At 36.4% G+C, this 18,267-nt stretch overlaps 1 long non-coding RNA gene across 1 annotated transcript; it reads left to right on the top strand.

Moving 5' to 3' along the window:
* Nucleotides 1-857: 857 nt before the first annotated feature.
* Nucleotides 858-2,911, top strand: LOC113282122. The gene is made up of 2 exons (XR_003326586.1): nucleotides 858-1,485; nucleotides 2,290-2,911. It is a non-coding gene; the product is annotated as an uncharacterized LOC113282122 (long non-coding RNA).
* The last annotated feature ends 15,356 nt before the right edge of the window (nucleotides 2,912-18,267 follow it).

Here is an 18,267-nt window from a genome sequence, read left to right as displayed (position 1 = left end):
TTCTTATTCTTCTCATTTAAGGGTTCGTCCAGCTGCTCAATTGGTTGATGAGGCTTACGTGTATCGCTAAATTTTGATGAACTTATGAGAGCTCTACCTGAGATGATCCACGTAGTTTAAAAATAAAAAAACCAAATTGATCTAAATTGTGACTGTGCTTATTGTAATGTTGGTTCCGATCAAAATTTTAGTTTTAGTTGGTTTTCCTCATTTGGAAATCCAAGTTCGTACATGCAGGATTTTTTTTTCTATTCCATATAGACACCATCTTTAATTGGTGATATATCGTTTTGGAACTGGGATTCTCCTGCCGGTATGAAATTACCATTGATGTAGCAAATACGGGTTCTTTCCTTTACTAACAGTCTTCGTGACGCTCTGTATCAAGCACCAGTTTGGTTGAAACAAATTTTCCTGCACAATAACTCATCATTACACGTTATCTTACTATTGTGTAGCGCCAAGTGGTATCTGGTGGAAAGACACCCACACTTTTCCTAGGTTAGTTACAAACCTAATTATATAAGGAAGGTTGTCAGGGTTAGATTTGTCCGGTTATCTTTGGTCGGGCCGCTATAGATATGTCGTGATTTGGTTTTCTAAGTTTATCTTTGGCCGGGCCGCGGATATGTCAATGGACGTTTGGATTTGTCCCACCCTTTTTGGACGGTAGATCTATCCCCAGACAGAGGCAACGTTTTTTTATTCTATAGATTCAAACGACAAACAGGGTTACAATGCCACAATGTGGCGTGCCGGTATATGATCAGCACTTAAACATGGCATAAGCCAGACCGGTGGTGAAGACCAAGCCATAATATTTTTATTGTTTTTTGCCCACTTAGCTACATTATGGGCAACCATATTACTGGTGCGGTTAACATAAGTGAAAGAGATTGCCTTAAGCTTTGTAATTAGGTATTCAATATCAGACCAAATTGCTTGGGTTCTCTGGTCGCCACAAAAATCTTTCCTAGTTATCTTCTCAATTACTCCTTCAACGTCGATTTCAATTAGGATTTGTTGATTCTTCCTTTCCCAGGCAGTTCTCATGGCGTCTCTTATTGCTTTGATTTCCGCTTCTTCTGCCGAGCAACAACCAACATGTAAAGCTTCTGCAAGAATGAATTGGTGATCTGAATTTCGGAATACAAATCCAATCCCCCCTGTTTCTGAGTAGAGATTCCAAGCCCCATCACAGTTAATTTTAATTCAATTAACAAGTGGAGAAATCCAAGTTGAGATATCAGAGATCGGTGTAATTGCAACAATTTGTTGGAGGTGTGGTTGATTGATTTGCACCAGTAGCATCAATTTTGCTCTAGCCAAAATTGAGGTTGGTTCTTCAACTATTCCAGTATGAACAATTATGTTTCTACTGGTCTTGAACAGCACATACAGGCTATCATTGGGTATGTACCAATTCTATTAGAAACATCATTATAAGGGTTCAACTGCAACCAATATCTGATCCATTCATCAAAGGTAAGATCATGAAACTGGTGATTTATGATGTTTATTTGAGACTATGTTGTGCTAAGATGTGAACATGAGACTAATGCATGCATTATACTTTCTTGTTTCAATTTACACCTTGTGCAAATTAGGTCTGAGGTGTGTATTCTCTGACCTAGAATTAGGTTTACAGGCAAGGCTCCTTTAAGAACTTCCACACAAATAATTTTATTCTTGCAGAAAGTTTTTGAACCCACAGCTTGCTCCATAAGTCGGAATTGTCAATGTCACCTCTTGAGGAGAGGCTGTGATATGCAATTTTGGTAGTGAATTTCCCATCTCTAGCATTTACCCTTATCCTTCTATCTCTTGAAGGGATAAGAGTCAAAGGTATGTCTTCAATCTTCTATATAGAAGATTGATCAAAGATAGCACTCAGTTTAGTTGAGTCCCATGTTCTGTTCTCATGGTTGATAAGATCTGCCACTGTGAGATTAGGATCAGGTACCGTATTATCCTTTGGTGTTGCAACTCCTTTATTTGGAATCCAGTTGTCACACCAAGGATCTATGAATTTTCCTTCCCCTACCACCCATGTGATGAATGGTTTAGTTTTTTCCATAGTTTTATAAATACATTTCCATGCCCATGATGTTGTATTTGGACACTTAGCATGTAAGATATCAGTTCTAGGGAAGTACTTTTCTTTTCAGGGCAGTTGCCCATAGAGAATTAGGGTTCTCCATAAGTCTCCAAACACTTCTTGCCATCATAGCAAGGTTATTGATTTCACTGTTTCTAAATCCCAACCTTCCTTCTTTCTTTGTTTTGCAGATATTCTCAATGGCCAATAAGTGTAGCTTCCTCTTTTTTGACTTTGGATCTTCTCCCCACCAGAATCTATTTAGGTGAGCATCTATTTTATGGCAGAAATTCTTGGGGATTAGAAAGTTTGCCGTCTGGTATGTTAACATAGCTTGTCCTACATGTTGAACCAAAGTTGCAATGACCACACTTGATAAGATATTATCCTTTAACCACGTAATTGCCTTCAGTGAGGCTTTTGCTTCTACATGAAAAGCTGATGTAGCCCACTCCAAACCCGTTGAAAGGTGCATGAAGGTCTCTTCATCAGCAGAGTACAGGATGAAAGAAAATCCCATCGAAGAATCTTCTTTCTTGTAAGAAGCATCAATGAAGATTATCCAGTCTGAATTTAGGTTGAAACTTTGAAGTTTTCATTTTTGTTGGATTGAATACATGGGCTTGCGGTTACTGGAACTGTGATTTTTTTTTCTTTTTTTTGGAAGAGGCCATCAGAGGCATTTATTAAAAATAAACATACTGTAAGTGTTATTACAATGAGTTAGATGGCAGCCGAGCCACTAGCTGGGCACCAACACCTTTTTGGATTGCCATACCTACTCTATGAAATAAAAATCTGCTTGTGCCACAATCTGCGTCATTGTTTGCAAGGCAGTTCTTGAGTCGCTTCAAGAAATCCACCGTATCTGCGGCTAATTCTCCTAAGGTGGTGAAAGCGAAAACGCCAAAACCGTATCCATGGGATTCACAAGTAGCCAAGTATTTGTTGCATTTGCGAAGAACAACTTTAGTAATGGCCTGACCTGGGACGAAAGACCGTATATCACTTGTAAAGGGAGAGACCATTGTGACGTCTAGGAATGTATCCTTCCCATTTTCCCAATTGTACACCAACAAGTCAGCCGAAAGCAAGGTATGGTTCCCATCAACACTAAAGCCGAGTAATACTTCTTTTCTTGCTGAGACACCAGCACGAAAGCATATGTCCACAAAGATATCTTGAGCTAAATCATGCCTAAATTTAAGTCCGACTTCACTGGCGTAGTGTAATGCATGGCCGCCATATATGTCCATATCTCTATTGCAGCTAGTACAACGACTGCCTTCAGGGAAGAGGGGAATACCCATACGATAACTCAGAAATCAACGAAACTGTCTTGGTCCCAGTGTTTGGTTCAGCCCACTGATTGGAATGGAGAGCAAATAATCTTGGGCATGTTTCAATCGGTTGCTTTGCCACAAAACACTATCACGTTCAGACAGGCTGAACTTGGTGGGTAGCTGCTTCTTCACCTCGTCAAAGTACAATACTGCCAGTGAATGCATTGAATGCATGGGAAGAGGGGCAGTGTTGTCAAAGCTAAGCAAAGAAGATGAAATGCCACTAACCTCAGTGAATTGTTGTATGGCCTGCTGGCACATGGGGCTTGGTCCATCTGACGTATTGGCGTGTAAAATGATGCGCTGAACTGGCTGAGTCTGAAACTGGGAGGCTAAATAACAGTAGTTAGAAGTATCGGACATTTGTATATTCCCAGACCGTCGTCCCTGATTGGTAGAGTGGCAAGGCGATATTGTAGAGGGCCAAAGCCAGCGCCGTCTGCCGTCACTAACTGTCGCAGGTACTGGAACAGGTGTTCATCATAGTGTGATTTATCTTCCTCCAGGGCTAACGAATTTGTTGTCCGCATGGTGAAATACAGCTTAGAGACGCCTGAGCAATTGCGTAACAGTAATAGTTCGCATTGGGAGTCTTTAAGTTTCTTGACTGCTGCCATAAGTTGAAGTGTTTTGTCCACCCTTTGCATAACCATGTCTTTACAAAACTGAAGGTTAAGGCTTACCGAACCTCCTAGTAATTTGACCCTAGTGAGGGTCGACCAATGTCGTGTGGGAAAATATCAGCATCAAGGCTTCTCGGATCTGCCGTTGGCCAGAACAATTCAGTTTTGTTAATGTTAAGATGGAGGCCTCTGGAGATTCCTTCAATCTGGATGATGCGTAGTGAAAAAGCGGGGGTCTAACAACCACACCCAATATTTCAATTAGCAATATGTATGGACTAAATCCAATATACTTTTAAGAGAATCAACTAGGCATTCAGACTCAATCTTAATAAAAAAGTATATCAAGGAGTTAATATCTCTATCTCTTGATTTGATCTTTACTCAAGCAAATAAGAATTTGCGAGTCTTTATCAAATACAAGGATAATAAACTTGGATGGTACCAAAGACCAATATCAAAGGATCAATCAATTTCCAATCAACAACCAAAGGTTGGATTTAATAATTGATCGATACAACGCACAACCTGTGATATTTCAATTATATAACAAAATATAATGCGGAATAGAAATAACACAGACACCAGAAATTTTGTTAACGAGGAAACTGCAAATGCAGAAAAACCCTGGGACCTAGTCCAGATTGAACACCATACTGTATTAAGCCGCTACAGACACTAGCCTACTACAAACTAACTTCGGTCTGGACTGTAGTTGAACCTTAATCAATATCACACTGATTCAAGGTACAGTTGCGCTCCTTACGTCTCTGATCCCAGCATGATACTACGCACTTGATTTCCTTAGCTGATCTCACCCACAACCAAGAGTTGCTACGACCCAAAGTCGAAGACTTTAACAAACAAATATGTATCACACAGAAAAGTCTACGATGATAGATAAATCTGTTTCCCACAGATAAACCTATGAGTTTTGTTCCGTCTTTTGATAAAATCAAGGTGAACATGAACCAATTGATAAACCAGACTTATATTCCCGAAGAACAACCTAGTATTATCAATCACCTCACAATAATCTAGATCGAATGATAGCGAAAATAGATATTACGGAATCACAAACGATGAGACGAAGATGTTTGTGATTTCTTTTTATCTTGCCCTATTAGAGATATAATCTCAAGCCAATCTTACAATTGAACTCGTACGATAGAAAATGGCAAGATCAGATCGCTCAACTACAAGAGAAGCAGTTTCGTCTGGATTCACAATCCCAATGAAGTCTTTAAGACGTTAACCGACAGGGTCTCGAGAAGAAACCTACGGCTAAAGGAGAATCGACTCTAGCAAACTAACTAGTATCACACAGGAGGTGTGGGGATTAGTTTTTCCAGTTGTTAGACGTCTCCCTTATATAGTTTTCAAATTATGGTTTGCAATCCAAGTTACCTTGGTAACGAATCATTCAACATTCACCGTTAGATAGAAAACCTGATTTATCCAAGCTAATATCTTTCAACCGTTAGATCGAAACTTATCTTGTCAACACAAATGAAATGTGTTCATTTAGGTTTGAGTAACCGTACCTAAACGTGTACACTTAGTTGGTTCACAAATAGTTAACCAATGGTTAGCCATATGAGCACTTTCATATTAACCATATTCATCTTTCTCATAACTAGTTCAAATGACTCATAAGAACTAGTTCAAGAGTTGTTCAATTGCTTAGATCTTTATACATAGACACAATTGAAACAAAATCGGTTTGATTCACTTGAATCAATTCATGAACAATATAGCCACGGTTTGCAAAGATTGCATTCCTTATTGATTTATTGTTTAAGTTCATGAAACTACCGATTTGAGAAATATAACCAGCTTAGGTACGTGTACGGGTACGTGTACCATAGATACAGGACATGAGTTTCAAAACTCAGCAAAAATTTTTGATTTGAGTTTCCGGCACATGGATTTATACACTAATGTGCGAACACACTATATATGCTTATATTCACAGTTGGTTACGTAATCTCAACTCTACATTTCAATCATTGAAACATTCTTCTATAATGTTATAATAGTCGTTAGACATAAAGAATCGAGTATCGTCATCAAATCTATTTTTAAGATTGAAACGTCATCATGACTTAAGTCATGGATAAAGATGAAAATGGTTAAAGCAAAAGCTTACCAACACATATTTCGAGAAAAAGATAGGCGGGTAAACTCGGCTCGAAATAGCAAATGTGTATGTATGAAAACTATCATACTTCTAAGACTTTTGTCTTAAGAGTAGGAGATAGAGTAGATAGACTTTTGAGTGACAGATGAGTTCAAGTCTCCACATACCTTTTGGTCGGATGAAGTTACACTGGTTCCTTGAGTAGTTCTTCGTCTTCGTAAGATAATAGCCATGGAGTCTGGAGCTCAACTATTCCTAACTATCTAGACCGAGACTTAGTCATAAGTATACGAGAAATCAAGAATATAGTTTTGATCACTAACATTGACAAACACACTTGAGATAGCAACGCATGCGAGTTCGAACGAGCAATGCTCTAACACGTAGCACTTTATAAACTTCCATGGTGTCGCCAATTAACGTACCGTCATCTAAGTACCATGTTTGCAGGTCGAGGCAGCATTGAGAAGCAATCTTCTTGATGATGGGATGTAAAGTGAGTGCAAATAGTAAGGGACCAAGTGGGTCACCTTGTTGCACCCCTTGAGCGGAGGAGAGGATGGCATCATTGTAGTACATCCTGGCGGGATGTGCATAGCAGAATTCGACCCGATACGAAATTGTTGGGCATTGTAATCTGACTTCACGAAGTAACGCAATTCTTTCGACCATGTTGAAAGCGTTGGAGAAATAAATTAGTAGCATTGACATATCACTCCTATCACCTTTCAATTCCATGAGTCTTTTAACGGAGTGAAGTATACTTTCACCGCCGCAAGGCACCCCTACGCCAAATTGAAAATCACCAAGGTATAACGCCATTTCCTTCCCAACGCAAGTAGCAGCAAGCTTGGATACTAATTGTCTCCAAATATTGCCCACTGCAATGGGGCGTAAACCACCACCTGGTTTCTGCAGTGGAGTGAGTGGAGCACTCGCAATATATTCACCAAGTGCAGAGGGGCAACGTCCTGCCAACCAAAGGTTAACTACTTTGGTTAAAGAAGAAAGTAATTCATCTATGAGTGCGTTGGAGGCACCACTCATTGCGTCAAGAAGATGTTGAGCTCTCAAGCCGTTTCTCCCACAGGACGTGCCTTTAAGGAAGCTCTTTATAGCCTTAAGAACTATTGTTGTGTCTACACTGATATCATCACATTGAATGGGCTCAACCGGGATGAAGGGTGGAGGGGCTGAGGTTTTTTTTTAGAGACAAGTTTATATTATTAATCATATATTAAATAATTACAATCATTTGGCAATAAGTTGGTGGGTAGACTGACAACAAGCTGGGCACCAACACCCTTTTGGATAGCTACCCCTATTCTATAAAAAAGAGCACTGCCAAACTTATAACTAACGTCATGATTCGTGATACAATTCTTTAACCTCTTCAGGAAAATGAATTTTTTTTTTTAAGAAACTACCCATGGCAAAGGCACACTGGGCAACAATTTTATTAAAATCAGAAAAAAGAAAGAGGGGGACTAGGCCTTACCTCCAACAAGAAAAAGAAGAAAAGAGAAAAAGAGCAAAGAAAAAAGAACTATTATATATTACGAAAACGGTACAATGGAAAGATAAAATTATCTATGAGGAGCTTCCATCTTGTAAAATCTGGAGGCTCAATCCACCAACGAGACTCAACCATAGCATCGTGCTTGGCCAAAAAGTCTGCCACCGAGTTATCTTCACGGTATATACGAGTACAAACAAATTGAATTGAAGATGCGAATTTCAAACAATTGTTCCAGTGGGTAGATAGCGTCCAACAGACCAAATTTGGATTTTTGGTAGCCTGTAAAACAAAAGTAGAGTCACATTCAAGCCAGAGCCTTTGTATTCTCTTTGTGCATGCCAAACGGAGAGCATAAATTGCTCCCAGAGCTGGGCACATGAAGAATTGTTAAAACCCAAATTCTGAGCTAAAAATTCTTTAACCAAGCCATGAGAATCGCGAAACACCACTCCACATCCAGAAGGGCCTGGCACTGGAACTGTGATCGAAAGAAGATTGGTTTGGTACTTTGGTGTAGTTTATAGTGAATGGGAGGTTATATCCAAGTAATACTACTTTCACATGTCATTTTCCACTTGACTTGGGGTTCCTTTCAGTTTTTTTTTTTGTTTTTTTTTTTTGTTTTTAAACAATTCAAAATAATAGAAGCCCCTCTCCTCTTTTAGACTTGTGTTTTGGGTGCAAATTAAAATGCAAGTGATGCATTATGTGAACCATTATCAACCGGCTCTGGTAATAATTAAAGTAAGTGATATTTTGACTACTTATTGACCTTGTGATTGACTTCTTAACTAACTAACTAACGAACTTATCCAGATTTCAAATTCTCGGAACTACTTGTGAGAATCAGCAGTTCGGAAAGAAATTTACTGGCTAGTGTCGGAATAACAAACTGTGGTGTTCGTGTGGTTTTACTGTTTCCCTATTAAAATTATTTAATTGTAAAAGCATTCTCTCTACTTGTATGCTTGAAGGTCATTGGATTCAAAAGATTGGTGGTGTATTTAGTATTCTCGTCTTTTCAAGTTTCTTCTGAAGAATAATCAAGTTGCAGTACGTATTTTTCAGGTGTTGTTCTCGATGCCTTTCAGGTGTTGTTCTCGATGCCAAAAGAAGAGCCCAAATTTCTCCTGTTAAAGCAGTTGTAATTCCCAAAGGTTGAGCTAGAGCCATTACCATTCGTGCGTAGGTGTCCCTGCAAATGAAACCTGCATCCGCAAAACTCGGATGACCTCTGGCCGCTACATCAGTGTTAATCTTAATCCAGTTAATATTCGGAGTGGACCATTCTACCGATATTGTTGAGATTCTTTTGGTGTTTCCGTATTAAAATTAGTTAATTATAAAAGCATTCTCCCTATTCATATGCTTGAAGGTCATTGGATTCAAAAGATTAGTGGTGTATTTGGTACCCTCGTCTTTTCAAGTTTCTTCTGGAGAATAATCAAATATTGTAGTATACACTTTTTTCTTCCGACGAATATTCATGGGAAAATCTGGAGAGATATGACGAAAGAATTGACATTTGTAGCACTGAGGAATATTGTTCATCGTTCTAGGTATTCTCTTTATCGGTGACAGATTGTTGTTCTGCAGAGGATAATTCTTTCGTTATCTCAAGAGTTTTTTGAATTGTTGAGTAAGGAGTGATATAATGTTATTTATTTCAGCTTCTTCATTATCATCTAGAGTCGTATAATCCCTAGAATGTTCAGGATTTAGAGCCTTGGACCTTGAATTATCCTTAAAGGTGATGCCTAGGTCTTTTCTTTTGTTAGACTGAAACTCATGATCAAAGATCTTTAGTTTTCCCACAAGAGTGCTTTTTGATAAGGATGATAAATCTTTGTCTTCCACGATGTCATGTTTCTTAGACACGTACTCAGATCTGAGAACCTTGCATATTATATCTGTTTCAGAAATAGTCTTTCATTAAGAGAAAAATGCATTTATAATCTCAGAGAATTTAACATGAAACTCTTCAAAGTACCGTTATCATCCTTCCGAAGATTTTCCTAGTCAGAAGTGAGAGTTTGAATTATGGCTTCTTTTTGATGAGTTATCTTCGAATACGGTCTCAAGATTGTCCTAAGACACTTTAGAGGTTTTACATCTATAAACATGATGCTGAAGATCTCGACTCACTATATGTATCGCGGCATTCAAACCATCTAAATTCTGATTAGAAAGAATCTTTCCCCTTCTGTGTACGATTTTAAGCTTTTAAACTCAGTTTCCAAAATTTTCCACTTTCAGACGTACATATCCATCGAAAATTAATACACAAGTATTAAAGTCACGAGATCGAAGGAAAGATCTCATATCAGACTTCCACCATAGATAGTACCATCGAATCTTGGACTAGATTCATGTGGACCAGAATTCATTGTCTTGATAGGTTAGATCGCACCAAACACGGATTGATAGATCTTTTCGTTTTTGCCTTCTCTAATACTAATTGCAATGACAAGGGTACCGAGTACAACACAATCTTTTCGTATCAACCTATATAGGCACACCATGTATAATTCTACCAAAACTATAATGGCCAAAGAATTGCTTCATTAAGATTTAAATTGGTAAATAGTCAGAGTTCAAAACCGAACTAACACGGGACCGGTTACCAAGTGGGTTAGTGTACGAGTATGATTACTTAATTAAAATAGTAATTATAATTGTTAGAGCAATGCTCGGTTGAACCCATAAATTTTGCTATCTCAAGCTTGTTATCAATGTTAGATGATCAAAATTATTTCTTGATTTCTAGTTTACTAAGTCAATTCAGAACTAGGTTAGAATTTGGTAGTTGAGTATCAAACATTACCCTCGAAGACTGAAGATCGACGAAGGCATTTGAAGAACTTCTGTTTCGGGTATGTGAATACTGAATCATTCTATTTTACTCACTATCTTACCATTATATTTGTTGAGACTATGTCGTGTGACTTCTAGTAGATTTACAAAGAAGAAATTTAGAGTCAAGCTTGTCTTGTTAAACCTCTCGAAATATGGTTCTAACATAGCTGTTGAAAGGTCCTTAACAATATTAGTTTGAAACAATTTATTGTTTGAGAATTAATTTGTGGATAAATTAAAAAATCGCTCATATAAGTGATTTTATCATTTGCGAATGTTTCGAACATCGTAAGAGAGAAATTCATGAACTTCTGATATTTCTGCTCAAGGTAGGTTGGAAAACCACTTTGCAAACCATAGATATCAGATTTCAGAAATACATGGAAGGTTGGCGAACCAGTTCGTAAACCGCAAGTTCAGTTGAGAACAGTTCACGAACTGTGGTGATGTGAATTTTTAGTGTTGTATAAAAGGCTTAAGGTTGGAAAACCCAGTTCATGAACCGTGTCCATCTGAGTTCACAAGGCAAGTATGGTTGGCGAACCCAGTTCACGAACATTGTACATATGATTTCTCGAGCCGAGTAGGGTTGGCGAACCCGGTTCACGAACCATAGCACCCTGACTCGTGAACTAGCCTTACGGTTAACGAACCGTATCACCAAATATCCCAGTAGAATTTAGCAGATGCTCGAAGACTTATTTTTTAAATATGTTTAGCATTGCTATAACTCTCGTAAACACTTCTAAAACTTCATTGGTCACTTAAATACTTATGTGTGCGAATCATGATTAAATTCATAAGAATTTTAAAAACATCAAATTGTTTATTGTTCACATGACATATTTTCCAAATCGAACAGTCATTTCACACGGTTCGGTCACCAGACCATAGTGTATATTCTTCTATTGTGTTTGGTTGAACCTAAGTGATATTTTGTAGATTGTTCTTGAGATGTGGTAAAAAATCCAGGCTTCTCATCTAAGTGAGTGTAAGTGTTCCGGATTGTGAGGTTTACTAGATTTGTCTATTGCAAACAAATTTCCAAGCCTTGATTTTTGATATAAAGGGAAATCAAATAAGCTTATCTGTTAGAGGTAGATTGGTATCAAAAATCTTCACTAAGGTTGAAGAAACTCTTAGGATGTAAAGGACATTAGCTAAGGGAATCAATTGTGTAGAGCCTTGCGAGGTTCAAGAGACGTAAGGAGATCGATTGTAACTGAATTTCTTGTACAGCGGATTCGGTTTCAACTCTATTCCAGTCTGAAGTCTGATAGTAGGCTAGCGTCTGTATAGGCTTAATACAGTTTGGTATTCAAATTTGGACGACCTCCCGGGTTTTTTTTGCAGTTGTGGTTTCCTCGTTAATAAAACTTCGGGTGTCTTGTTTTTTTATTTTTCTGTATTATATTGTTTATCTTTATAATTGGATTTATGCAAGTTGTATGCATTCAATCTTAGTAGATGCGTCCATCTAATTATAATCAATTACGAGACTTGTTTCTCGTAGAATTTTCGTATCTTGAAAGATAGATAACAAGTTTAATTACTTAGCAAAATTCTGATTTGATTATTTAGATGAGACGAGATTTTTGAGATCGTCCAATTAATATTCTTAACAATTAGGTTCACAGACTCATTGTATTAAACTTGTTGATTGAGTATAAGTAAAGATATAAACTTTATATACATATTGTCAAGGATCATTAAGTGGGTCTACTTGCAATTGTCCATACGAATTTCCGAACGAAAAAATGGTGGTGTACTTGGTACCCCCGCGTTTTCAATAATGCTGAAAGTCATTTAGTGATGATACGAATGTTGAAAGTCAAAAGAAATTATAGTGCAGAAATAAAATTAATCACACATGCACACAAGATTTTGTTGACGAAGAAAACTGCTTGGCAGAAAAACCCCGGAACCTAGTCAAGTTTTGAATACTCTCAAAATTAATCTACTATATAAATTGACAACTGACAACTGCAACTTCGTATAGTTAAGACCAAGTAAACTACTCTTAGTTGCTTAGTTTCTTAAGTATCTCTGTACCCACAAGTTACAACCAATCTGGGTTCACTATCTTGAGTCGTTTCACATGGTGTGAAGAATTCTTCCTTGCAACTTTTTTTGATCATAAGAAGAAACAACAAGGACTAAATTTGTTTCAATAACCAACTCACTTATCAATCTTCTGTATCCAAAAGTGATCAAAGATAAAGTGTAGTATAAAGGATTTTCTGTTTATTCAATAGAAACTCCTTTGGTCAGAGACCAACCAATAAAAAGATCATTGAAATAACCTATCTCAGTGAAAAAACTCTATCCAAGGAACTGTATAAAGAGAAGCAACTAGACAATTTTTTTAATCTTTACAATTCTTAAAGTTTATCGAAATAAACTGCTTGTATAGATACTAGAAAATCAAGTGTGCAATAAGAATCACAAAGATAGAAACTAGAAAAAGAAAAGCTTTAAGTCTTCAATCTTCAAAGTAACCGGTGTACAAAAAACTTGATTCCTACTAATGATCAATACACACAGAACGGAGTTTGTTAAGATTAATTTATCAAAAACTCCATCTACATATATTGAATCACTATATCAATAATAGTCAATCCTCAAACACACTTGAGTGGCCTTATATCAGAAGAGAATTACCATAGAATAAAAAAAGTTTGATCTATCAAAGATAACTATACCATTAGTCAATCTAATCAATTAACCGAAAACTAAAATAACAAAATGATTTGGTTTTCCACCAATGGTATTACTAAAAGATTCTTGACCCTAAAGAACACTCTAAACGAATTGCAACACAAGAGATGTCACATAATTAGATCAACGAGTTGGCTTCCCACACAAACGATTAAGAAGTGTGTTAAGGGATGAGTTTGTAATAATACAAGACTCCATTATTTATAGTGTTATGTCCAAGGATTGGGTGTATTATAAGGTATTACCAATTCTTAAAATTCTCAAAGATACGCAAAGAATATTTATTTTCCGAAATTAACAAATACCAAATATGTTCCAACTCATAAACCTAAATCACTCTTAGTTGACAACTAATATTAGCATACTTTCATATACTTTACTAATATAGTAACTAGAGATATGTAAACCTCTGAGATACGATAAACATATATTTTATAATATCTCTAAAAGATATATATTGAAATTTTGGTTTCAGGATCTTGCATTGATTATCAACAGAAAATACTCGAACATTAAGATATTAGAGTTTAGTATATGTTCAAATCACTATATCGTCATCTTTTGAACATTCCAATTTCAATTTGTGTACATATCGATGTTTGCAGAAATTCGAAGATAACAAACATATCGAAATGTAGATACGATGCTGACTTGGGATCGTAACTTAGAATCGGTCATCCACTTTCAACTACAAAACTATATTGTGAAAGTCTACTTCCTTAAACTATGTTTATGAAATTTGTTTTCAAACATAATTTCAAGGTTTGAATTCATCTGGAAGTTCAATACGCTAAATAATAACAAGTAATCAATTAGTGTAATGTCGATTCACAAACTCCATAGATAAACTATAGTTCGTTACTCCATAACTCAAGTTGTATAAACTAACCAGTTGTTGATGGGTAAAAATGATTTACTAGTTAAAGTGTAAAGTGGTGAAGTAGGCAGATGCTCGATGAAGTAAATCGTGTACAACCATTAAACAAATGCATTGCACGAGAGTGCTTTGAGTTCGAGAGATCAATTTGTAAGACTGGCCTAAACCAAGAAATGGTCGTTCCAGATTCAATTCGGTCACAAAGGAATGAGAAGTATCAATATGTAGGGAGAGAAGTTGAGAATGTGTTGAGATTAATGGTAATTGATTGTAGATGATGTGTTGAACTGCTTTGAAGATGATTTCTTTGTGTTAGACCGAGATAAAACTTATGTGCATAATTGATATGGTTGTTGGATGACTGATGTCTGATATTTATTTTCAATGATGTTGTAGTAAGATGATTCGTTCAAGACTTGTGAAAGCAATAGTTTTAGACTTAATGAAACTTAAAAATAAACAAAACTTAATTCAAAATTTGATTTAGAGATATTAAAATAGACCAAGGCTCCGGATTCCACTATTTTTTCTAGTTGATTGATTTATAATGATATTTCTGGAATTATTATTAAGCTCTTTTTCTCATTAATTCACTATTAATCTATAAGGTGTCCAAATATTAAATTGTAATCCCTAAGCATGAATTATCAAAGAATTGATTCTAAGCATAACACATCGAATTGATTCACAACTAATTAAGAAAACAAATTTTATCTTTATGTTGATCCTAGTGAATTAAATAAAATAAATAATTAAAGAAATTGTAAAAGAAATTGTAAAAGAAATTACCAATCAAGCACGAACGAATAGTTTCCTCTGTTGCCTCAGTCACGCGAGAATTAGCTCATCATCATGTTGGAAACACGCTCAAAATTCATTTTTATTGCTCAAAGGTGGTGTATTTCTCCACAAAACTCTAATATCTTAATGTTCACTTTTTGAGCAACTTTTTCCACACGAGTGTATTTCTCCAAAAACACCTACACAAACATAAAAACACCATAATAAGTGCAAAATCAAGCACTAACAATAGAGACACTGAGGACAATTCAGGCACAAAAATGTGTCTATCAATGTCTAATGAGATAAATTCAGTTCTTGTTAGTTTTTCATATCATATGTCGAGGACCTACTTATAGCCAGGTAGATAACACATTGATCTTCAGTATGTGGTGACGGTTGAAGAGGAGTGGAAGCATATGGAAACAAGAAATCGTGGTAGAACCAGTTACGGTCCATTGGGTAGATTTGGTTAATTTCCAGCCCACTAATACATTTACTCCTTCAACTGCCAACATGACTTGCTCACTTTCTTATTGTGGATGTATTGCTATTTCGCACGTGTTGTAGGTCGCCAGAACAAAACCCTAGTGAATATCCTCTCATGTGACATGGTTGATCTCTCATGTGAAGCTTTGCAGACGTATATTTATTTGGTCAATCCTTGACTTAAATAAACTATAAGTCTTAGCATATCGATGAGTCAAGCATGATTCTCAGTGATGAATATGACATGTTATGTGACTCATTACTATGATGAATGAAACATAAGGTGTTTGCTGAGACAACAATGATGCTTTCCGGACCATAGACATTGAGTCTGATATATTATTGATGATTATGAATCCAAATGATTTGGATTATTGAGCATAGGTATGATGAGATTGTTGGATTGATAATGGACATTTTTTATGTGTCAACCATTTTTTATGCATAACGTTAACTGAATTTTTCATTAGATTCAATTATTATAGGTTGGATCGCACCAAACACAGATTGTTAGATCTTTTCGTATTTGCCCGCTCTGATACCAATTGAAAAGACAAGGGTACCCAAATACACCACAATCTTTTTGTTTTCAACCTATAAGTCCTCTAACCGAAAGTGATCGTCTACGGACAGAGTCGAGACAATACAACAAATCGGTATTCACACTTTGTGTGATTGTCTATAGATACGAGATCGAGACAATACGACTACCAAAGTGTGATACTTGATAATAGGTTCAGACTTAACCAAACTCTATAGGATCACTATCAAGTATATCGGAGTTAATGTTTGTGTATTTTACTTTTAATTATAATAAACAATTATAATTGCGGAAATAGAAAAGTAAAAGACATGGAAAGATTTTGTTAACGAGGAAAAATGCAAGTGCAGAAAAACCCCGGGACCTAGTCCAGAATTGAATACTCTGAGAATTAAGTCGTTATACAAAATCTACACCAACTTCGTATAGTTGAGACCAAGCAATTACCCCTAGTTCATTTAGTTTCCTCAGTATCCATGCGCTTCTGACTTCGAAGGTCACGCATTGGTACAATTCCTTTGAATCGTATTCCAAATAGTAAAGGACCAACAAATCTGTTTGGTAACAACTATATTGATTCTCTCAAGATAAAGATATCTCAAGTCATACACAAAGGCTCTTCCGTTTAATCTAATAAACTTCTTTCCCTGGTTAAATCAATCTATCCAATAACTACAAAAATAGTTAAGTTTATATTCGCACTCAATCAAAATAAATCTCAAAGAGATATATTGAGAATGCCTATCTCATGCAAATAATCAATCGAATAAATCTGATTCTAGCTGGATCCCAGCCGATCAAGGTTTGTGCACACACAAAGATATGAGAACTAAATAAGAAATTTTTTTCATATTCAAATCTTCTTTATTCTTCAATAAAAACTTGCACAACACCACTTGAATCTCTTGTGATCAATCACACACAGAACGGAGTCTGTTAACAATGGATTATCACAAGATATCTTTATATCATATGATAATATTCTCAAGAATAAACAAACTAGGTGCAATCAAAGTTTCAACAACCGTTAGTCAATCAAATCAATCGAAAACTAACAACACTGCAATTATCTAGTTTCCCACCAACGGTACTTGTAGAGCTTCTTGATCCCACGGAAGTTTTCAAACGAGCGGTCGTAAGAGATTTCACCTAATTAGGATACTTTCCTCTCTTAATAGACGGCTGCACCAGAAACAACAAGAATGAAGTTTTCCTGGTTCTTAGGATAGTTTGCTAGAAATGCAAACTTAGGTATTTATAGACCAAGGATGTTTGGGCACCAAGGAATTTCCAAAACCGAAAATATTCTCAAGATATGCAATGAATAGCAAAATTCGGTTTTCCTTATTCCAATAAATGCTTGTCCAAGATTTCCGAAATCTCTCAATATAAAATATCCAATTAGTAAATGCACATCACTAATTTTTATTCTCTAGAGATATGCATTTAATTGCTGGTAACTAAAGCATATAAAACCAAAAACCTTAATTAAAAGATTCTCAATTTATTTCGGCACAGGATCTCCTTGAGTACTAAGGAATATCTTTGAAAAATAAATGATAAGAGTTATTGTACGTGTTCAAAGTATGTTGACATCTTTTCACTTTAAATCCTTATTCATATTTACATGAATTTACATTCTTGGAATTACTTATACCACACTTCCAAACAAGTTTATAATTGGTTAACCTGTATTCCAAGATAACTATGTGATTGATCGAATATCAAATCACATGCATGGGTTCAATCGGTTATACCAATCACTAGGATCAGTTATACCTCAATATGAAAATACTTGTGATCAGTCACACAAGTTACCAGGACCGGTTACATCAGTTATCAGGATCGGTTACATCAGTTACCAGGACCGGTTACCATATTCCCATGATATAGCTTGTGATCGGTCACACCAGTTACCAGGATCGGTTACACCAATTACCATGACTGGTTACCAATTACAAGAATCGATTACACAACACTTTGTGATCGGTCACACCAATTACTAGGATCGATCACACCAATTAAAAATATTGATCATACCATCTCATGGTGATTACTTAGGAGCGGTTACACTAATTCGTAAAAACTAGTCATACCAAATCATAAGTCAGGCACTGTGATTAGTTATACCAAGATACATAATAGAGTTACGATCGGTTCTACCTAGGGGTATCAACGGGTCCGGGTCCTCCCGGGTATCACTAGACCCGGACCCTACTTATAAAGGTCGGATCCGGGTCCTAACGGTTCCGGGTTCGGTTCCTACACTTGTGGACCTAGAAC

This window comes from Papaver somniferum, chromosome 5 (assembly GCF_003573695.1).
Source record: "Papaver somniferum cultivar HN1 chromosome 5, ASM357369v1, whole genome shotgun sequence".
NCBI classification, from domain to species: Eukaryota; Viridiplantae; Streptophyta; class Magnoliopsida; order Ranunculales; family Papaveraceae; genus Papaver; species Papaver somniferum.
The sequence above is the reverse complement of the archived record's forward strand: the minus strand, read 5'-3'. Positions and strand labels throughout refer to the sequence as shown.